Raw genomic sequence first — 24,660 nt, forward strand, 5'->3', positions numbered from 1 at the left:
CAGCCCACATAGGAGTCACCTAAACTGCAGGCACCATAGAGTCGGCTAACCCGACCGCAACACGACAGGACAACGCATTGGAGGCAAAGTGACGCTGACACTACCCGGAAACAGCTGGCGTGCTGGAACCAGGCTGGGCAGGAGGGAGTACCCGTGCCAAAGACACTGCCGAGAACCAGCTGACGGTACTGGAACCCGGATGGGTAGCAGAAGGTACAAGAGCCAATGGAACTACCGAGGACCAGCTGATGTTACTGGAACTCGGTTACTAAGCAGGAGGTACCTGTGCCAGAAAGCACTACCAAGGACCAGCAGACGTTGGTGGAACTTGGATACCGAGAAGGAGGCACCTAATCCAAAGGCACTGCCGAGAACCAGCTGACGGTACTGGAACCCGGATGGGTAGCGGAAGGTACCCATGTAAAAAAAAGTTCAAGGCCGCGAGCCGGCCGCAGTTACCAAAACCCACAGTCCTACAGGGGGTGCTTGTCCTATTGGCACTATGGAACCAGCCTTCATTGCCAGATCCCGCAGCCCACATAGGAGTCACCTAAACTGCAGGCACCATAGAGTCGGCTAACCCGACCGCAACACGACAGGACAACGCATTGGAGGCAAAGTGACGTTGACACTACCCGGAAACAGCTGGCGTGCTGGAACCAGGCTGGGCAGGAGGGAGTACCCATGCCAAAGACACTGCCGAGAACCAGCTGACGGTACTGGAACCCGGATGGGTAGCAGAAGGTACAAGAGCCAATGGAACTACCGAGGACCAGCTGATGTTACTGGAACTCGGTTACTAAGCAGGAGGTACCTGTGCCAGAAAGCACTACCAAGGACCAGCAGACGTTGGTGGAACTTGGATACCGAGAAGGAGGCACCTAATCCAAAGGCACTGCCGAGAACCAGCTGACGGTACTGGAACCCGGATGGGTAGCGGAAGGTACCCATGTAAAAAAAAGTTCAAGGCCGCGAGCCGGCCGCAGTTACCAAAACCCACAGTCCTACAGGGGGTGCTTGTCCTATTGGCACTATGGAACCAGCCTTCATTGCCAGATCCCGCAGCCCACATAGGAGTCACCTAAACTGGAGGCACCATAGAGTCGGCTAACCCGACCGCAACACGACAGGACAACGCATTGGAGGCAAAGTGACGTTGACACTACCCGGAAACAGCTGGCGTGCTGGAACCAGGCTGGGCAGGAGGGAGTACCCGTGCCAAAGTCACTGCCGAGAACCAGCTGACGGTACTGGAACCCGGATGGGTAGCAGAAGGTACAAGAGCCAATGGAACTGCCGAGAACCAGCTGGCGGTGCTGGAGCCCAGGGTAAATACTAAAAACAGAGGAGCCAGAGGTGTATTTGGAGGAGGTTTTAAATCCGTAGTACAGTGGATGTGGACAAAGCAGGAGAATTTGCCGGACACACAGCTGGGGACCAGCTGACGTTACTGAACCCCAATAACACTGGAGCAAGCGTTGACTGTGCAGACGGCACTTCTGAGCAGCAACTAGCGGTATTGGAGCCCAGGGTAAATACTAAAAACGGAGGAGCCAGAGGTGTATTTGGAGGAGGTTTTAAATCCGTAGTACAGTGGATGTGGACAAAGCAGGAGAATTTGCCGGACACACAGCTGGGGATCAGCTGACGTTACTGAACCCCAATAACACTGGAGCAAGCGTTGACTGTGCAGACGGCACTTCTGAGCAGCAACTAGCGGTATTGGAGCCCAGGGTAAATACTAAAAACGGAGGAGCCAGAGGTGTATTTGGAGGAGGTTTTAAATCCGTAGTACAGTGGATGTGGACAAAGCAGGAGAATTTGCCGGACACACAGCTGGGGATCAGCTGACGTTACTGAACCCCAATAACACTGGAGCAAGCGTTGACTGTGCAGACGGCACTTCTGAGCAGCAACTAGCGGTATTGGAGCCCAGGGTAAATACTAAAAACGGAGGAGCCAGAGGTGTATTTGGAGGAGGTTTTAAATCCGTAGTACAGTGGATGTGGACAAAGCAGGAGAATTTGCCGGACACACAGCTGGGGATCAGCTGACGTTACTGAACCCCAATAACACTGCAGCAAGTGTTGACTGTGCAGACGGCACTTCCGAGCGCCAACTGGCGGTGTTGGAGCCCAGGGATAAGAATGAAAACAGAGAGGAGTCAGAGGTGTAATTGGAGCAAGTTTTAAATAAGTAGCACAGTGAATATGGACAGAGCAGGAGAAATTGCCGTGAACACAGCAGGGGAACAGCTGACGTTACTGAACCCCAGTAACACCGCAGCAAGTGTTGACTGTGCAGACGGCACTTCTGAGCGCCAACTGGCGGTGTTGGAGCCCAGGGATAAGAATGAAAACAGAGGAGCCAGAGGTGTAATTGGAGCAACTTTAAAATGTGTAGTACAGTGGATGTGGACAAAGCAGGAGAAATTGCCGTCCGCACAGCAGGGGAACAGCTGACGTTACCGAACCCCAATAACACGGCAGCAAGTGTTGACTGTGCAGACAGCACTTCCGAGCGCCAACTGGCGGTGCTGGAGCCCAGGGATAAGAATGAAAACAGAGGAGCCAGAGGTGTAATTGGAGCAACTTTAAAATGTGTAGTACAGTGGATGTGGACAAAGCAGGAGAAATTGCCGTCCGCACAGCAGGGGAACAGCTGACGTTACCGAACCCCAATAACACGGCAGCAAGTGTTGACTGTGCAGACAGCACTTCCGAGCGCCAACTGGCGGTGTTGGAGCCAGGGATAAGAATGAAAACAGAGAGGAGCCAGAGGTGTAATTGGAGCAAGTTTTAAATAAGTAGCACAGTGAATATGGACAGAGCAGGAGAAATTGCCGTGAACACAGCAGGGGAACAGCTGACGTTACTGAACCCCAATAACACCGCAGCAAGTGTTGACTGTGCAGACGGCACTTCCGAGCGCCAACTGGCGGTATTGGAGCCCAGGGATAAGAATGAAAACAGAGAGGAGCCAGAGGTGTAATTGGAGCAAGTTTTAAATAAGTAGCACAGTGAATATGGACAGAGCAGGAGAAATTGCCGTGAACACAGCAGGGGAACAGCTGACGTTACTGAACCCCAATAACACCGCAGCAAGTGTTGACTGTGCAGACGGCACTTCCGAGCGCCAACTGGCGGTGTTGGAGCTCAGGGATTACAGTTCAGGTGGTAGAAACATGAACAGAACAGGAGACCTGGATACTGTTGCCAACCAATTATTTATTCTGGAAGAGGACTGGCAAATTCATGAGAGATCCAGGCCTTGTTCATTTTGAGAAAAGTAAGCCGGTCAACGTTATCGGAGGATAGTCGCATGCGACGGTCTGTTAGTACACCTCCTGCGGCACTAAAGACGCGTTCCGATAATACACTAGCAGCAGGGCAAGCTAGCACCTCCAATGCATACTGACTAAGCTCTGGCCATGTATCCAGCTTACAGACCCAAAACTTGAAGGGAGAAGAGCCGTCTGGGAGTACACTAAGAGGGCAAGACATGTAGTCTGTCACCATCTGACGGAAACGTTGCCTCCTGCTGACTGGAGCCGTCTGTGATGGTGTAGACATTTGTGGTGGCGGGGACACAAAACTTTGCCACATTTCGGCCATAGTGGTCTTGCCTTGTGCTGAGGCGCTGCTTCTGCTCCCTCTTTGTGCAGAGCTTCCTCCACTGCCTCGACGCACTGAGCTGCTTTGTAAAGCACTAGCAGCACTGCTCTCGGTTGGAATGGAGAACATGATGGAATGCACCAGTGCGTCTTGGTACTCCCGCATTTTACGCTCCCGGTTCAACGGTGTTATGAGGCTTTGTAAGTTGTCCCGGTAGCGAGGATCTAAGAGGGTGGACACCCAATAATCAGCCGTGTTGAGAATGTGGGCGATGCGGCGGTCGTTTCTCAGGCACTGCAGCATGAAATCAACCATGTGCTGCAGACTGCCAACTGGCCAAGAAACGCTGTCCCCTGCTTGAGGCGTGATCTCTGCCTGCTCTGCATCACCCCACCCTCGCTCTAGATACTGACTACTAGAGCATTGTGTACCTCCCTCCTCTGGACAGATGTCTTCCTCATCCATTGACTCCTCCTCATCCTCCTCACAAAGTGTCCCCTGCCTAGGCCTTTGTGAGGAACCACGTTGCGCAGACTGTAGAGAAGCAGATGGCATTTGTGACTCCTCATCCTCCACCTCTTCCAAAACCTCGTCCCTTAGTGCTTGCAGTGTTTTTTCAAGCAGGCAGATAAGGGGGATAGTCATGCTGACTAGTGCATCATCTGCACTCGCCATCCGCGTGGAATAATCGAAGGCACGCAAAACGTGTGCAAATGTCCTTCATAGAGGCCCACTCAGTGGTGGTGAAGTGTGAACGGCGCGCACTGCGACTTGTTTGCGCCTGCTGCAGCTGGTACTCCATTACTGCTGCCTGCTGCTCACACAACCTCTCCAACATATGTAACGTTGAATTCCACCTGGTGGGTAGGTCACATATGATGCGATGTTCCGGAAGACGTAATCGGCGCTGCAGAGCTGCAATGCGTGATCTTGCATTGCTGGAATGCCGCAAGTGAGCGCACTCTATGCGGACCTTGTGAAGCAGTGCATCAAGATCCGGATAGTCCCTCAAAAAACTCTGCACGACCAAGTTGAGCACATGTGCCAGACATGGGATGTGAGTGAGGTTGCCTAGGCCCAGAGCTGCCACCAGATTTCGGCCATTGTCACACACTACCATGCCTGGCTGGAGATTCGCTGGCACAAACCACACGTCGCTCTGCTGCTTGATGGCATTCCAGAGCTCCTGCGCTGTGTGGCTTCGATTCCCCAAAGAAATTAATTTTAATACGGCCTGTTGACGTTTGGCCACGGCTGTGCTCATATCGGTCATCATAACAGGTAACCGTTCACGGGTCGATGTGGAGGTAGACCGTGACGGCTCCTGCAGCGCTGATTCAGAGGAACTGGAGTATGAGGAGGAGTCAATGTGTACAGACTGGATTCCTGCAATCCTTGGAGTTGGCAGAACACGTACAGCGCCACTCTCAAGATCTGTACCCGGCTCCACAACATTTACCCAATGGGCAGTGAGGGAAAGGTATCGTCCCTGTCCATGCTTACTGGTCCACGCATCAGTGGTCAGGTGGACCTTGCTACTGACGGCGTTTTGTAGCGCATGTTTAATTTTTCCCTCCACATGATGTTGCAGGGCAGGGACGGCTTGCCTGCTGAAATAAAAGCGCCTGGGTACGTTGTATTGTGGGACTGCCAATGCCATAAAGTTACGGAATGTGTCAGTCTCCACCAGCCTGAATGATAGCATTTCAAGGGCCAGTAGTTTAGCAATGCCAGCATTCAGAGCCTGTGCTCGGGGGTGGTTTGCCGAGTATGGGCGCCTTTTCTCCCATGCCTGTGCTAACGATGGCTGTAGACTGGCCTGGGAGTGTGAGGATGACTGGGAAAGTGGTGCTGTGGGTGGAATTACACTGTGTCTCTGTACAACAGTGCCAGAGATTCTTCGATGGCGATCCTGTGAGGAAGCCGAACCAGCTGTGTGTGAGCTGGAGGAAGAGGCTACAACACGAGCTGAAGAGGTGGTAGGTGGCGCTGTAGGTTGGCCTAGGTCTTCAGTGTGTTTTTGTAACTCCACCACGTGCTTGGTCCGCACATGTTTCCACATATTTGTGGTATTGAGGTTGCTGACACTTTTCCCTCTTTTCACCTTCTGATTACACAGCTTGCATTTGACAAAGCAAATGTCATCTGCAACTGTGTCAAAAAAGGACCAGGCACTGCAAGTCTTGGGAGCGCCCGCTTTGGATTTTGGAAGAGCCATGCTCCTAATGGGTGCCGAAGTGGAGGCTACAGGCAACCAAGTCTGCCCCCTCCCTCTCCCTCCTTTTTGGGCCGTTCGGGGAATCTCTTCCTCAGAGCTGCTCCCACCACCTTCCTGTCCCTCACGCCATGATGGGTCAAGGACCTCATCATCTACACCACCCTCTTCAAACAACTGCTTCTCCTGGGTAGTCTCGACAGCACAGTACGCACCAGAAAGTGGCACCTGAGTCTCATCATCAGATGCGTACTGAGGTGTGCTGCTGACCATAGGCACTGGCCCACCCGCCTCTTCAGATTCAGAGAGACAAAACGGTTGCGCATCACTGCATACTACCTCTTCTTCAACTTCTAGAATTCTGCTTGGCTGGCCCCCTCTTTCCAAGCCAAGAGATTCAGAGAACAGAAGTAGAGATGGCTCCTGTCCAGAGCTCTCTGACTGCCTGGGCAATTTGGCAGGTGGTGAAGAGACAGATGGGTGCTCTTCAGTGCTCAGGACCTGAGAGGATCTGGAACTAATTGAAGTCGATGCGTTAGCTGCCATCCATCCGACAACGGCTTCAATTTGGTCCTCGCGCAGCAGTGGGGTACGGCTAGCTCCTACAAAGCTGCGCATAAAGGACTGTTCCCTGGTAAAACTGGGGGATGCTGAGTCACTGGTGCCCGCAGCAGGCACAGAATCCCCACGCCCTCTCCCTGCAGGCACAGAATCCTCACGTCCTCTCCCTGCAGAAACTCCACGCCAACGACCACATGCCTTACTCCCTGCCTTCTTCATCTTGGTAGACTGATAAAGATAGGCAGAAAAGTACTAAGGGCTTAGTGTGCTTATTCCTGAACAGCTGCTAACAGGTATAAGAAACACTAATTTTATAAAGTGTGGACTAGATTTTAATATGAGCTAATGTGGCCTACACAACTGTAAAGTGGAGTGTTTGGTGAACTTTATTTAGGTTTTTTTTTGACACAAAAAGACACTGGATGTGCCTAAAGATGTAATAACGATAGTATCACAAACTTTTTGTAGCTATTACAATGTAGGAAGGTAACCTACAATGCAATAGATGAGGCTGCAAAAAATAGGCTAATACTAATCTGGCTGGGGCTGCAGGGCCCAATGCTGCAGAAAGGCTCCTCTATCTACTCCTATATAGTGTGTTTGGAACCAATTTAGCTGAATACGGATGGAACCACCACACTAATAGGAGATATCAGGAAAAATTATGAATTGGCAAAAAAGGACAATGTATGAGGCAGTGACACACACTGAGTGCACTACAACCAGACGGGGTTGAAGCACACACTACAGGGTGAGCTGCACTCACACATACAGACCTTGCAGACAGCGGTGAACAGTACAGATGCAGAGCACTGTGCACTAGTGCTGCAAGACGGAAAAAAATTTCTCTATCTACTCCTATATAGTGTGTTTGGAACCAATTTAGCTGAATACAGATGGAACCACCACACTAATAGGAGATATCAGGAAAAATTATGAATTGGCAAAAAAGGACAATGTATGAGGCAGTGACACACACTGAGTGCACTACAACCAGACGTGGCTGAAGCACACACTACAGGGTGAGCTGCACTCACACACACAGACCTTGCAGACAGCGGTGAACAGCACAGGGAACTGTGCACTAGCGCTGCAAGGCACAGTGATTTAGAAAGTAGCTTGGGTAAAGCAGTATAGAGCAAATAGGTAGCTAAAACTGTCCCTCAGAACAACAGCGTCCTATCCCTAACTGAATTCACAGCAGAGTGAGCTCAAAATGGCGGCGGCGGCTTTTATAGTGCATCATGACATCATTTCAGCAGCCAATCACAGCCATGCCATTAGTTAAGATGCCTACATGCCTAACAGGATGTGCCCACACTTCTTAGGATCCTCATTGGCTGAATAAAATGAAAATGGCTCATTGCATTATGGGAACTTCCGATTCCGGTATACGATATTGCAAAAGTATCGGAATTAAGTATCGGAATTCCGATACCGCGAATATCGGCCGATACCCGATATTTCAGTATCGGAATGCTCAACACTAGTCATGACATGACGATATTTGTCCCTTGTATGTGGCATTATTCAGTCACTATGTGGTGGTAATATATGGTCTCATGGTGTGTCAGTATTTATACCTTGTATCTGGTAGCATTTGATCACTATATGGTGGTATTATGTGCTTTGGTCATGGTGTGGGGGTATTTGTGCCTTGTATGTGGCATTATTTGGGCACAATGTGGTGGTAATATGTGATCTGGTCACGGTGTGATGGTATTTCTGACTTCTATCTGGTAATATTGATCTTGGTAGAGTGGATTGTGGTTGGTCATTTGTTTTACCTGATATCAATAAGGGGAAACCTCTTTATTTCCAATAGATATTAAATACTTGGATGTTTAACTCCTCCCTGCCCTGTGACTATTACACAGCAGCAGAGATGCAGTTACAGAGGTTCACCAGAGAAAGCAAGTTGGCATTTGGTGAGATTTTCACCTCTGAAGTTGACGCGCCCCCTGGGCCGCGTGGGGAACCCGGAACTGGGCCTTTCGTGGGACGCTGGGGGTTGTAGTCACCGTGGCGGTGACCCGGTCCCGTGGCTCAGGGTGGTCAAACCAGTGCCAGTCTATTTGTAAGGTTTTAGGTTAATTGTCCGACTACGCCACCCGTGGATTGCGGTCAGGGTGTACCGCCGCTGCGAGGCAGACCGCTGAGGCTGGTGTTGTATGCACAGCAGAGAATGGGATGACTCCCCACGGGAGGAGTATAGCCTCAGGGCAATGAGTGTGGATGATGGGAGTGATGGTGCACGAGCGTAACAGGAACGACTCAGAGTCTTTGCAGTGCAGTTCAGGGTCTTTACTGATGATAATAAGGCAGACCCTCCCGGGAGTACTGGCTAGCATAAGAGGCCTGGTCAGTCTGTGAGCAAGCAGGAGCTCCCGTGGCCAGGTGGAGTTGTAGGCCTCCCCGTCTGTCTGCACTCTTCCTGGCTACCTTGCTATAAGCGGGTGATAGTAGCCCACGTCCCTGAGTGTACCGTTTAGTGCTCACCCGTATGGCTGGTGACTTGGGGCCTTCTGTTAGCCTCCGCTCCTCGATGGCGGTGCTGGTCCCTTGCTTGTGACTGAGCCTCCGGGCTTCTATGGCCAGAGGACCTGGAATCCCCTGTCAGCTGGGTTCTGCTGTTGGACTTAGAGATCCTTACAGCCTCTGACTCCGGTGTCCGGTACTTAGATTCTTCTGCCAGGGCGAGCTCTGCTCAGCTCCAGCCCCTGGTCTTCAGCTCCTGCTCCTACAGAGCTCCTTGCTGTTACTTTCTCTGTGTCTGCTTGTTCTCCCTAACCCCGCCCCAGACCCAGTTTATAAGGGCAGATTCCTCCCCTCCCAGGACTGGGACGGAGGTGTTGCATGTTTAAGGGCTCCTGACCAGGAAACCTCCCACTTGCTCTCAGACGTAATATTTCTATTACTGTGGTAACCAGACCCCTGGGGTGCCACATATTTATACGACAAAACCAGGAGTGGGTGAGAAATGCATAAAACATTACCTCTGATTGCTCCACTCCTGGTTTTGTCTTATAAATACAGAGGTAAAAATGTCACCAAATACTCAAAGTGCCACAATCTTCTGACAGTGCGGATTCCACCAATAAATAAGTGATCACCTTCCCAACCTGTGTATCGCTGATAACTTGTTTTCACCAATAATAACCCTTTAATGCAAACTACAGTAATTGTACATCGCAGTTCTTGTGAGCGCACAGTGATGTGCAGGAGCCGACAATATAATGGGTATAACGGCTAACAGGTATTTGCAAATAGCTGAAAGGTGGGTGGGCCCCTGGAGTCAATGTCCCTGGTGGGCCCCAGACACCCCAGTCCGGCGCTGTATGTACAGTAGTATTCAAAATAATAGCAGTCCAATATGACTAACCAGATTGATCACTGTTTTTGGTATAAATTATATTAAACATTAACAGCAAAATTCAAGGGGCGGCAATATGTGTGGGTTGCCCCTCCTGCCAAGTCCACAATTCGAAAATCATACAGTTAGGTCCATATATATTTGGACAGAGACAATATTTTTCTAATTTTGGTTCTAGATATTACCACAATGAATTTTAAACAAAACAATTCAGATGCAGTTGAAGTTCAGACTTTCAGCTTTCATTTGAGGGTATCCACATTAAAATTGGATGAAGGGTTTAGGAGTTTCAGCTCCTCAACATGTGCCACCCTGTTTTTAAAGGGACCAAAAGTAATTGGACAGATTAAATAATTGTAAATAAAATGTTCATTTCTAGTACTTGGTTGAAAACCCTTTGTTGGCAATGACTGCCTGAAGTCTTGAACTCATGGACATCACCAGACGCTGTGTTTCCTCCTTTTTGATGCCTGGCCTTCACTGCGGTGGTTTTCAGTTGCTGTTTGTTTGTGGGCCTTTCTGTCTGAAGTTTAGTCTTTAACAAGTGAAATGCATGCTTAATTGGGTTGAGATCAGGTGACTGACTTGGCCATTCAAGAATATTCCACTTCTTTGCTTTAATAAACTCCTGGGTTGCTTTGGCTTTATGTTTTGGGTCATTGTCCATCTGTAGTATGAAACGACGACCAATCAGTTTGGCTGCATTTGGGTGGATCTGAGCACACAGTATGGCTCTGAATACATCACAATTCATTCGTCTGCTTCTGTCCTGTGTCACATCATCAATAAACACTAGTGACCCAGTGCCACTGGCAGCCATGCACGTATGCACGTCACTTCCGGTGCACTGGAGCGCAGAATACGTTTGAGGGTCAGTCAAGATTATAGGGACTGAAAGGGATAATCAACCCCTTGGACTCCATGATTTGGGCCTTTATGGATGAGGACCTGTTGGAGGAATTTGGAGACCAGCGAATTTGGTGAGATCTTTCCTTATATCCATTAGCCCTACTGTATACAATTTCTGGACTTTATTGTCTGGTTTTGTTGTAACATGTTATATATTTATATAGGTATTCACTGATGCCTTGTTGCCACCTTTTTGACTATTGTCAGAGTATGATCCTAAACAAACACATGGACATATTTTCTAGTTTTTAACATATTTGTTATGTGTATTGTCAATTTTGTATTGAGGATTGCCAAATCTTTTATTCTTAATAGTAAAAGTTAAGTTTTAAATCCACTATAGTTGCTATATATGATTTATAAATTATATTACCACATGTCAAACAATTTACCAGTTGGTGCAGTAGATTCTAAGAAAACCAACAGACTCCGCATTCATGATCTGCATGAGTCTGTGTATTTGAATAATTAATTGTTAGGGGGTGTGTTCAAAATAATAGCAGTGTGGAGTTCAATAGTGAGGTCAATCATTCTGTGAAGATACAGGTATGAATCAGGTGGCCCTTATTTAAGGATGAAGCCAGCACATGTTGTACATGCATTTCTCCTTGAAAGCCTGAGAAATATGGGTCATTCGAGACATTGTTCAGAAGAACAGCGTACTTTGATTAAAAAGTTGTTTGGAAAGGGTAAAACTTATATAGAAGTGCAGACTATGATAGGCTGTTCAGCTAAAATGATCTCCAATGCTTTAAAATGGAAAGCAAAACCAGAGAGACGTGGAAAAAAAACAGAAGACTACCATTCGAGTGGATCGAAGAATATCCAGAATGGAAAAGGTTCAGCCAATGATCAGCTCCAGGATGATCAAAGAGCGTCTCAAGTTACCTGTGAGTACTGTGACAGTTAGAAGATGCCTGTGTGAAGCTCATCTCTTAGCAAGAAGTCCCCGCAAAGTCCCACTGTTAAAAAAAGACATGTACTGAAGCGGATACAATTTGTCAAAGAACACATCAACTAGCCTAAAGAGAAGTGGAGAAACATTTTGTGGACTGATGAAAGTAAAATTGTTCTTTTTGGGTCCAAGGGGCACAGACAGTTCGTCAGACGACCCCTAAACTCTGCATTCAAGCCACAGTACTCTCTGAAGACAGTGAAGCATGGTGGAGCAAGCATCATGATATGGGCACGTTTCTCTTACTATGGTGCCGGACCTATTTACCGCATACCAGGGATTATGGACCAGTTTGCATATATTAAAATAATTGAAGAGGTCATGTTGCCTTACGCTGAAGAGGATATGCCCTTGAAATGGGTGTTTCAACAAGACAACGACCCTAAACACACCAGTAAACGATCAAAATCTTGGTTCCAGTCCAACAAAATAGAGGTTATGGAGTGACCAGTCCAATCCCCGGTGTTACGGATCCGGGTAGTGGAACCTCTGTGCTGCGGTGCAAGGGGGGACCAGAGAGGCGTAACTAGGTATCAACTCGGACCGACCAAGGTCGTACGGCGGTTCAATCGACTCCGTGACCAGGGAAGGACCGAGCAGAGGGACCAGGTGCTACTCTGGGTACCAACCTTGTATGAGAGCAGGTGACTCCCACGGGTCAGAAGGCAGGGACCGACCGATACAGCAGATGAGCACGGCAGGCAGGCTGACGGGTGATCCGGGCAGACGGACAGGCAGGCGCGACAGGTAACAAGCAGGAGCCTCCAGGTAGGCTGACAGGTAGGCACGGCAGGTAACAAGCAGGAGCCTCCAGGTAGGCTGACAGGTGGGCACTGGCATGCACGGCTGGCATGCAGACAGGTAGGCACGGCAGGTAACAGGCAGATGCTTCCAGGCAAGCAGGCGGGTTGAACCCATAGACAAACTGGCGGACTGGACCGTAGGCAGACTGTCGGGCTGGAGAGTAGACAAGCTGGCGGACAGGACTGGTAGTCAGGCTGGCGGACAGGACTGGTAGTCAAGCTGGCGGACAGGACTGGTAGTCAAGCTGGCGGACAGGACTGGTAGTCAAGCTGGCGGACAGGACTGGTAGTCAGGCTGGCGGGCAGGCAGGACTTGTAGTCAGGCTAGCAGCGGGACCTGAGGGCTGAAGCAGAGTTTAACATACAAAGCTACAACCTTGCAAGGGCACCTCCATATTGGAGGAGGTGCCTTTTATAGGGGAAGTCCTCCGGCCATTGGCCGGGGACTTTTTAGGACGGCGCGCGCGGCCCCTTTAAGAGGTAGGGAGCGTGTGCGCACCCTAAGTACAGAGCCGGGGAAGCTGCGTGCACCAGCAGCAGCTGCAGGGAGGCCAGAAGACGCCGGAGCAGGACCGCGGCGGTAAGGGGGACGGAGTCTCTGCCGGGCAGGAGGCAGAGACGCCGATGCTACACCCCTATCTTAATCCGATAGAACACTTGTGGGGTGACATCAAAAATGCTGTTTCTGAGGCAAAGCCAACAGATGCCAAAAAATTGTGGGGTGTAGTCAAAGCATGAAACTACTTGCATTTTGCACTTAGTGCATAGCCTTTATGAGTCTAGAAGTACTACTATATGTCAAATTGACCAGAATGTGTATGAGACCCTCCTTTATTCTAATACAGGATGTATCAGAATCCCTAATTTTTGGCAGTTCTTTCTTCCTTCATAAATTACACTGAAATTACCTATTTGTTAATAAAAAATAAAATTTTGGTTTAAGTCATTATACAGGAAAAAAATGATTCTTAAAGAAGTTGTCCAGTACTTTAGATTACCCCCCCCCAATGTATCCCCACGGGGCCCCTAAGGATTTTTGTAATTAGCTGACGTTGCAGCCAAGGATAGCGCCGCTCACAGGCATCACGTGACCCCGCGCTGACGTCACGACAAGTGAGGCGTGACAGCTGGATTGTGGGCGCGATCACCCCCCGCGTCACACCCAGCATTCACCGCGTGCGTTCCCAATGAATGGGGAGAGGGAGAGCGCGAGGTGGATGCCGGGTGTGATGCAGGGGGTAACCCCACCTACAGCCTGGCATTCACCGTGGAATGTGGAAGAGAGAGACCCCCGGCTGCTGCCAGCACTTGTCGTGACATCAGCGGATATCAGAGCCGGCTGCAGCCGGGGGTCACGTGATGCCTGTGAGCGGCCAGTGATAGCGCCACTCACAGGCATTATCTGCAACGTAAGGTAATTACAAAAATCCTTAGGGGCCCAGGGGGGATACATTGTGGGGGTAATCTAAAGTACTGGGCAACCCTTTTAACATTTTTGTTCCTGTAAAATGCAATTTCTCATTGATTGGGAATGTTTTAGTGTCAGTCCTTAAAGTGGAGAAAAAGTGTCACACCATTGTTCTCAGCAGCGATCTGGGAGTCAGAGATGCCTCCAGGGGTCTTCCCCATGCTGTTCTCCTTCCATTCAGCACTTTTTCCATCCATTTGAACATTTTCACTGCCACCCAGACCTCCTTGTAGGGTCTTCCAGAAAAATGCTCGGATTTCTCATTGACTTCCATTATACTTGTTACTTGAAATGAGCACACGAGCATTAGGAATTGTTCGGTTCGAGTAACAAGCATCTGAGCAGTTTAGTGCTCACTCATCTATAGTCTTAATATGTGCTGTTATCTACCACTATATGGTCACCAAATAGTGGTAATATCGGTTAGTGACCCACTCGGATGTTTCGCCTCGTCAGTGCTTGAAGTCTTAGCTACGATTTTGGTGGATTGTGACTGCTGGGACCCCCAGGATGCACAGCACAGAATCCAACTTGTTCTTGTGCCTGAATCTGAAATAGAGCGCTACTAAGGTCGCTACTAAGGTAAAAGTGTCTGAGCTCTTGTAAAATCAGTGGATCAGGGCATGTTTCCACCTAGCTTGATTTCCACTTTTTGTGCACACAATGTCTATTTCAGGTGGTTTCCTCCTGGTTCCCTTATGAAAAGTACTCAATAAAAATTAAATTGAACATACACTGCAATGTAAAAACAACTTGCTGTGCAAACTGTATGTTTCAGTCTTGTCTAATCTTCTGTTTGGTGTCCAAACCGTTGGACAGATATAACATGTATAGCATTGATATGCCATAAATGTCAGTAATATTCAATTAAATTCAAAAGGACATTAATCAATTTTAATTTTTTTTTTTTAATTAAGAATTACATGGAAGGTTGAAAAGATGTTCTTGGAGGCCTTTGACTTTTGCAGATATTTCTTGCTGGTCAGACGGCCGCAGGTACAGTAGATGGTACAACTCTTTCCATGCAGGTACAGCATTGATGGTGGATGTGCTGTACTTTCTTCAGGGCACTAGATGTGAGGGTTTTCTGCCCTTGAGATGTTTCTGGTGCCCTGGTGACAGTGGGCAAAAATGCAGCTTTGTCTGATAGTGCGAGCAGCCCTGGATAATCCACGCCGGCAGGATGATATCATCCGGCGGAAGATAGAACCTATAAAAAAGATGTAAATCCGAAGTAAGTAATGGGACTCCATATTAGAGGACACTACTGTGGTGTCTGTGTGGGAGGCCGGTAGAGGAATCTTCTCCATACAGAGGTGCGGGATCATTGTCAGCCATCATACATGTGACAATCCCACCACTGACAGATGACATCTGCTCCACATGACTTATCTCACTGACATCATACAACATGGAGATTATCCTCACACTTACCTCGCCTACTACTTTCCCCCTCTTCCACTTTATCTGTTCTTTGCTGTTTTCTCAGATTTAGTGCAGATTTCTTTCTCTCCTGAACTGGAGGTTCTAATAAAAAGTCAGAAAAAGATGTTGATTATAAACTCCTCAAAGATTAATTTTATATGTTTATAGAGTTACTCAAACTGGTTAATATGCACTTGTAGCTTTTCTGTGTGCGGCCGTGTGGTGTCTCCCTTATTAACATGACATTACTTGCAGCAAACCAAAGTGTTTTTATATAATCCGTCAGATAACACTTAAGCGTAAGTTTAAAGAAGACTCATCACCAGGTCTTAAGTGTCCAGAATTCACTCTTACTTTATTCCCCCTGCTCCCCTGAGGACTCTGTTTTTGGTTTTTATTAAAATCCCCCTTAGGCTATGTGCCCACGATGCAGAAATGCTCCGGATTTTTTCCTGAGCGTTTCTGCATCTTCCTGCCACAAAAAACACATGCGGATTGTACATGCGGATTGTACATGCGGATTGTACATGTGGATTGTACATGCGTATTGTACATGCGGATTGTACATGTGGATTGTACATGCGGATTGTACATGCGGATTGCACATGTGGATTGTACATGCGGATTGTACATGCGGATTGTACATGCGGATTGCACATGTGGATTGTACATGCGGATTGTACATGCGGATTGTACATGCGGATTGTACAGGCGGATTGTACAGGCGGATTGTACATGCGGATTGTACATGCGGATTGTACATGCGTTTTTCCTGCCAGGGACATGCGGATGTGAAGCGTTTTGATCATGCGATTTCGCATGCGGGTTGTCAAGCGCTTTCCAAGCGATTTTAGTATCACTTGGAAAGTGCTTGACAACCTGGTCACACTATATTAATCCATGCAACTGGCATGGATTTATATAGTGTGACCGAAAGAATGGTAAAAAATAAAAAATAAATATACTTGCCTTCTGATGGCCCCCGGAGTCCTTGTCTTGGCTTGCCGGCAGCTCGCGATAGATTTAAGGACCTGCCGACATCATTGGTCGCATGACCCGTCACATGACTAAATGACGTCAGCGCAGGTCCTTTAGTCTACCGCGATCTGCCGGCAAGCCGAGACAAGGAACCGGAGGCCATCAGAAGGTAAGTATAATATTTATTTTTTATTTTATTCTTTTTTTTACAGGTTCTATGGTGGGGGGGGTCTGGAGGAGAGTCTCCTCTTCTCCAGACCCGAGTACCATCCGCACATTGAAACACATGGATTCCGCATGTACAGATGCAGTGATGTGGATTCCATGCGTTCCAATGCAAGTCAATGGCGGTGAAAACGCAGCACTTCTGCAAAATAATTGGTAGTGCTGCGGATTTTTCCGCAATGATAATCTGCAGCGGAAATTTCCGCAGCATGTGCACAGCAGATGCGGATTATCATTGGGGAACATGGCAGACCTTCTACCAAGCGTTTTTTAAGCGTTTCTGCGGCGGAATTGCCGCTGCGGAAACGATTAAAAACGCATAGTGAGCACATCGCCTTACAGTTCCACAGACAGGGGCCTTTTTATTTAGTGGTCATTTTTATGGTCTTTACCACAGTATAATACTGAAGAAGAGGCTGAAGACCCCCCCCCAGATAATCCTGTAAGCACCACCCCCTTGTAAAGAACATAAAAATTAGCACTAAATAAAACTGCCAATAACTCTGGAACCGTATGGTGGATTTTACCAAAACAAAAAATTGAATACTCAGGGGCAGCGGGAATAAAGTAAGTCATTATCTGAGCCTTCATGTGCAGATTCACATTACACTTTTGTATCATAGCCTATAATGGGATGGTCTATAAATCTGTACATACCTGACAATGAGGGCGAGGATGACTCACACTTTTTAGCAGTGACACACTGATTGTCACCATCATCAGTTTTGGAAGGGGGAGATTCTTTCTGCCTGTTTGGTAGAAGAAAGTCAAGTAAATTACAAGTGAAAACAATACAAAAAGGAAGAACACTTGTCTGTAAGGCCATTTGGGACATCATGAAGGGGATACTCTGCTCAGGACCCATTCTACCAGCAAGAATGGAGTCTAACTAGTAATATTGGCCTATAAAGAGCTGGGAATGAATGGCTGGTTGCAATGATCAACTGATATTGCTGTGTAATCACAAGCCAGATGAGCAGCAATCAGTTATCATGGGGTGGTGGATGCTGGATTTAGATTTGTGTTACTCGTGTCTGAGCATATATCAGAGCTAAATCTCATAATAATAATAATCTACTCACAAGTCTGGGTGTTTTTTGCTGTTCTCAGGGGTACACTCTGGAGGTGACATAGGTTCTTCAATGGTCACCATCTTGGTACTGGTGGTATATAGCTAAAAAACACAAAGAAATATAAAATATAAATAGATATATTTTTAAACTTTTTTTCTAATTATAGGTTTTATTCATTTTATTGACCTACATGCTTTAGACATACTTACTTTGGAAAACCTTTGAGAAGATGATTCAAAGTTTTTGATTTCTGGACAGTCATTGTCCTCACTTGTGTCCCCATCATCTGAATTCCTAAGTTTATAACGTACAGAGCGATCTGAAAAGTAAAAGTTTTATGAGAAATTATTAGTATAAGAGCCGGTCAGACAGTCACCATGTTATTACTCATTATGATGGGAACTGATTGTCACACATAATGAAAGAAAAGACACTCAGCAGTTTTCTGCTGATAACGTCTCATTTTACTTACTGCTAAAGTAGCAGGTGTCCTCATCTGATTTTAGATCAGGAACGAACAGAGGCTTCTGACTTAGAAGGTTGTTAAAGTTTAAGGCTCGCAGAAATGGATGAATTTTGATCTCGTGTGCCCCTCCTGGAAAAGGAAGACAAGAAAGAAATCGATACAGTTATTGTCAGAGAAATTACTCCGTATCTATACAGTTTATGTTAATCTGAACTGGAGATTTAAAAGAGCCAACATGAAGGAAATGTACTGAACATTAGAGCATGAAGAATGGGGAATGGACACGTTGGTAGAGACCTTCAGTGCTTATCCTCATGGACACCTTCATTTGTCCAGAGGTGTAATAAGTCATTATTAATACTATTATCATATTACCTGTCCCACGTCTTTGTTCTGGATTTTTTCTGAGTAGCTGAGTGATGATGCCCCGAGCATTTGGTGGAGGAAAGTAATTACATCTCCAAACAATGTCATCTGTTATATAAAAAGAAAATATTACAGGAAATAAAACCTCTTCATTTATTTACATAAAAAAGCATTTTCCTTAAAAAAGCTAGAAGCTAAACCAAGGAACCAATCAAACCAAATAACAGCGACATGACAAGCAGTCAGATTATTTTACTTACCACTGAGGATACTGCGTAATTTCTCCTTTTGGGAAGCCCTATAAAATGGTGTATATCCAAAGAGAAATTCATATAGGATGATGCCTACTGACCACCAGTCAACAGGTCTTCCATAGCCTTTCATTAGAATAACTTCTGGGGCCATGTAACTAGACGTGCCAGCAGTCTGGAAAACAACAGAAGAATGAGATGATGATCAATACATACGACAAATAACATCAGTGGAAATGTGATGAGAAATGATCAGAGAAGGAGAAAGAGATGAGATATGTAAAGTAGAAGATCCTGTAAGTAAAGCCGACCTCTTTATCACAGAACTCTTTGGTGATGTCCTTAGTTGGAGCCTTATAGATGTTTGATGTTGGTCTCATGAGGCCAAGTTTTGAAACTCCAAAATCAGTCACTTTAATATGTCCTGTTGATGTTATCAGGATGCTGTAAAAGAAAAGATGGTGTCAGCCCCAAGTAATAACCCATAGACTGTATAACAAACTAACTTTCATCCCCTTTATTATACCTCAAGGGTCACTTACTTTACAGGCTTCAGGTCTCTGTGCACCACACCATAGCTGTGCAGATATTCCACAGCAAGGACTGTTTCTGCAATGTACAGACGGGCCAAGGTGATAGGTAAAGGACCCCTGTGCTGTAGAAGATTGCCACAGTCTCCTCCTACAGGAAAAAGCAAATATGACAGGTGAGGGTCTGTTACAGAGTAAATTACACATGATGAGTGTGAATGTGAAACAAGCGGAGATATTGGGACAGGATGGTATATATAGAGATACACTGTGTAATGTAGAGCGTATACTGCAGAGGAACCCTGTACATAGAGACAGAGCCAGGCCTCATCTACAAGCCTCTAATTTATTTCTCTGTGAAAGTTCTCATCTATAAAAACTGTTCAAATACAGAGAAATCTTCCTTTCCTCCATAGCAGATATTGCCGCCATGCTCAGTGAGGACACACAAGGCATCTTAGTAACATTATAGTAAATGCGGTGTGGACATGTAACCGTCCATGTGGACATGTTCAGGTTATATATAAGGTGCTAGGATTAGGCAGACGTGGGCTGGATATAAATACAATGGATGTGTCCTACCTGGTGCATACTCCATGACCATACACAGATGAAGTTTAGTAGGAAAGGAGCAGAACATGGAGGCCACAAAGGGACAATCAGCGAATGTAGAGATGTCCCTCTCCTGAAAGGCCCATTTAAGGGTCTTTGGCTTTTTCAGGTTCTGCTTGTCCATTTTCTTCATAGCACATATCTTGTTTGTGTCTGTATGGCGAACTAGGTGGACGGATCTGAGGAGGAAGAAAATCCATGATTTATTATGAATTCTTACTAACAGTCCATCCATAGACCTGATCAAGTGATCTCCTGTACTAATGGTTAATACTAGATGTGCGGCCATCACTAGAAATCCATAAAATAACACTCCATAAATGATCACCTATGGAAAGTCCTCATCCACGTCACATCCTAACTGACCTGAAGAGAGACAATTAGATGTGGACAGTGATGTGGAACCATAATTTCTCTATGGTAGCATTGCACGGGCAGGAGGTAGAGACATAGGCATCGTCATAAGGAGCCCTGAGAAATGAATATTATACCAAAGTAAAGCTCACCCAAATCCTCCACAGCTGATCAGTTTGATAGGATTAAAGTCGTCCTTACAAGGATTTCTCCCCGGGTTCACTGATCCGATCAAGGCCTAAGAAGGAATAAGAAATGACATCAAGACAACGAAGCTGCAGGAGGATAAAAGCTCCAGATGCAGGAACATCTTCCGTCTATATTATATCCCCCCTGATTACACTGCAACCGAAGTAGAGGACGTGATAAAAGCCGGACCCCCCACAGACACTATTATATTATAGGGGGATATTCCCCATACACATAAATCATTGTACTGCAGGGGAGGATAAGGGACATCACACGGAGGAGACAGAATAATAACACCACCGTCACACATAATAGGTCTGATCTACATAAGAGCAGAGATATCCCATTGTCATATGGGGTATAATATGGGATGTGTAATTCCCACCGGTCATCTGATGATATACAGACGTCCCATGATACTTACACTGGCTGATTCCTGGATGATTTCTGGTGGCTCAGATGTTCCACCATCAGTATTTGCCGGCACAGTTATTCCTATAATAATGATAAAATAATGAAGAGACGACATGTATTAGTCTATATCACCACTTATATAACACATCCATATAATAATGGAAATGATAAGACCCCTGTACATGGAATATACTAGATATAAGGATATTCTGCACACACTGTATATATTTATGGCATATGTATATATATATACTGTATTATGAACGTGTCATTGCTCAGGATCTGACCGAATCCTCAACAATTACATGATTGGGGACCAATGAGCCTCTTTGTACATTTGTGACCCCCTCCATTATAGTCCATGGGGGCTCATGAGCCGCCAGCGGTCTCATACATTGGATGAAGAGTAAATCTCCATGTTCTCTGCCTTTCTCTATAACTTGATATTTGTATGTAGAATATTAGATGACCGGCTTACCTTCCATCAGATCAGGGTTCGGCCCCGGCTGACTGATATCAGGGTCAGCAATATTTCCGTTTTGCCCCTCTTTGGAGTCGCCTTCAGATGTTTCCTGATGGATATAATATATACAATTAATATAACATTTCACAAATACTACATTACCACATACAATAGACAGGAAGGACTAAACATTGGATTTCCTGGATAATTTCAGTATTGGACTAACTGTACAACGCCGCTCCTCCCAGTAAATCCACATTAATATACAACCCCTGGCAAAAATTATGGAATTACCGGGCTCGGAGGATGTTCATTTAGTTGTTTAATGTTGAAAAAAAAGCAGATCACAGACATGGCACAAAACTAAAGTAATTTCCAATGGCAACTTTAGGGCTTTAAGAAACACTAAAAGAAATCAATATTAAAAATGTGGTACTCAGTAAGGGTAATTTTTTTTAGACCAAGCAGAGGGAAAAAAATTATGGAATCACTAAATTCTGAAGAAAAAATTATGGAATCACCCTGTAAATTTTCATTTCCAAAACTAACACCTGCATCAAATTAGATCTGCTAGTTAGTCTGCATCTAAAAAGGAGTGATCACACCTTGGAGAGCTGTTGCACCAAGTGGACTGACATGACTCATGGCTCCAACACGAGAGATGTCAATTGAAACAAATTAGAGGATTATCAAACTCTTAAAAGAAGGTAAATCATCACACAATGTTGCAAAAGATGTTGGTTTTTCACAGTAAGCTGTGTCTAAAATATGGACCAAATAGAAACAACATGGGAAGGTTGTTAAAGGCAAATATACTGGTAGATCAAGGAAGACATCAAAGCGTCAAGACCGGAAACTTAATCCAATATGTCTTCAAAACAGGAAATGCACAACAAAACAAATGAGGAATGAATTGGAGGAAACTGGAGTCAATGTCTGTGACCGAACTGTAAGAAACCGCCGAAAGGAAATGGGATTTACATACAGAAAAGCTAAACATAAGCCATCATTAACACCTAAACACAGAAAGAAACAAGGTTACAATGGGCTAAGGAAAAGCAATTGTGGACTGTGGATGACTGGATGAAAGTCATATTCAGTGATGAATCGCGAATCTGCATTGGGCAAGGTGATGATGCTGGAACTTTTGTTTGGTGCCGTTCCAATGAGATTTATAAAGATGACTGCATGAAGAGAACATGCAAATTTCCACAGTCATTGATGATATGAGGCTGCATGTCAGGTAAAGGCATTGGGGAGATGGCTGTCATTACATCTTCAATAAATGCCCAAGTTTACATTGATATTTTGGACAGTCTTCTTATCCCATCAATTGAAACGATGTTTGGGGATGATGACATCATTTTTCAAGATGATAATGCATCCTGCCATAGAGCAAAAACTGTGAAAACATTCCTTGAAAGAAGACACATAAGGTCAATGTCATGGCCTGCAAATAGTCCGGATCTGAATCCAATTGAAAATCTTTGGTGGAAGTTGAAGAAAATGGTGCATGACAAAGCTCCAACATGCAAAGCTGATCTGGCAACAGCAGTCAGAGAAAGTTGGAGCCAGATTGATGAAGAGTACTGTTTGTCACTCATTAAGTCCATGCCTCAGAGACTGCAAGCTGTTATTAAAGCCAGAGGTGGTGCAACAAAATACTAGTGATGTATTGGAGTGTTCTTTTGTGTGTTTGTTTTTCATGATTCCATAATTTTTCCTCAGAATTGAGTGATTCCATATTTGTTTCAATTGACATCTCTCGTGTTGGAGCCATGAGTCATGTCAGTCCACTTAGTGCAACAGCTCTCCAAGGTGTGATCACTCCTTTTTAGATGCAGACTAACTAGCAGATCTATTTTCATGCAGGTGTTAGTATTGGAAATGAAAATTTACAGGGTGATTCCATAATTTTTTCTTCAGAATTTAGTGATTCCATATTTTTTTTCCCTCTACTTGGTATGAAAAAAATTACCCTTACTGAGTACCACATTTTTAATCTTGATTTCTTTTAGTGTATCTTAAAGCCCTAAAGTTGCCATTTGAAATGACTTTAGTTTTGTGCCATGTCTGTGATCTGCTTTTTCTTCAACAACATTAAACAACTGAATGAACATCAGACTGTCCTCACAGATGATGGAGCCGCAGAGACAGGCGGTCATAAAATGTCCTGTGTCTGCCTGGAGCGGACAGGGAGGCCTCTACCACCATAAATCTGAGCTTCTGCTATATGACGGTAATCTGGAGAGGATCAGACAACAAGGACATGAGATATAGAAGACGATGGCTCCTTACCAGGCGCTCCAGGGAGTAGGCCGGATACTCCAGTACAAGCAGGACATTCTGGGCCATTGTTTAATAAAGGCCAATTCTCCACTATGGGATTTTTCTTCAGCCTATAGAGATGGAAATAAACAAGAAAGGAAAATCATGAGAGAAAGTGCAGAATGGAGGACGCCATTTATATCGCCGTGTTACTCCTGATATCGCCACTACAAATGCTACATGACAGCTGACGAGGGATCCGGTCATTTGTAAACCTCTAAAGGGAACCTGTCATGTAAAGTAATGCTATTAACCTGCAGATATGGAGTTGATATACAGGTTATTAGCATTCTGACACTGTGCTGCCATATTAGCACCGGCTGTCAGTCAGTGCCGGGTGCGGTTACAGCCGCCGCTCACTATGCAGAGAACGGTGACTGAAAGCCTGCCGGCGCCACCGATATGACTGAAAGAGTGAGGCTGCCAGGGGGGATACAGTTTATTTCAGTGTGGCGGCTCCATGGTGTCAGAACGCTATTAAACTGCAGATTAAGGTGCAGATTAATAGCATTATTTTAGGCGACAGGTTCCCTTTATATCTCCACGTCCACCCTCCACACCTAGGGCATGTAAGTAAGACACATGACTGCTTACGACTTTTGTAAATCGGCCTGTGACAATTAAAAATCACATCTCCCCAAACCATCTATTTATCAAGTACCGCCTTTTAAATCCTCCTTCCTCTCCTCCATATCTTACAGCGTAAAAAACAAGTCTTCACTGGGCCCCATCAACAGAAAAATAAGAAATGTTACGGGTCTCAGAATTTAGCGACACAAAGCAAAAAAATGTTTTCGCAATATTCTGAATTTTCTTTGCATATTCGGTATCGCCTTAATCGAACTGACGTGGAAAATCATTTTTCCAGGTCATTTTTACTGCATAACAAACGCCGTAAAAACAAAACCCCCAAAAACTACTGTATATTTTATGGTAAAAAGAATGGAGCCACTCAAAACTACAACTCTTCTCACAAACGCCAACAGAAAAATAAGAAAGTTATGGCTCTTAAAAGAAAGTGATGAAAAAATGACAGCAAAAAAATGTCAAATTTCCTGGTCCTTACAAGGTTAACCAATCCCATTCAC

Source organism: Phyllobates terribilis, unplaced genomic scaffold (assembly GCF_046119375.1).
Source record: "Phyllobates terribilis strain yellow unplaced genomic scaffold, ASM4611937v1 Scaffold_8__6_contigs__length_399053987, whole genome shotgun sequence".
Lineage (NCBI taxonomy): Eukaryota > Metazoa > Chordata > Amphibia > Anura > Dendrobatidae > Phyllobates > Phyllobates terribilis.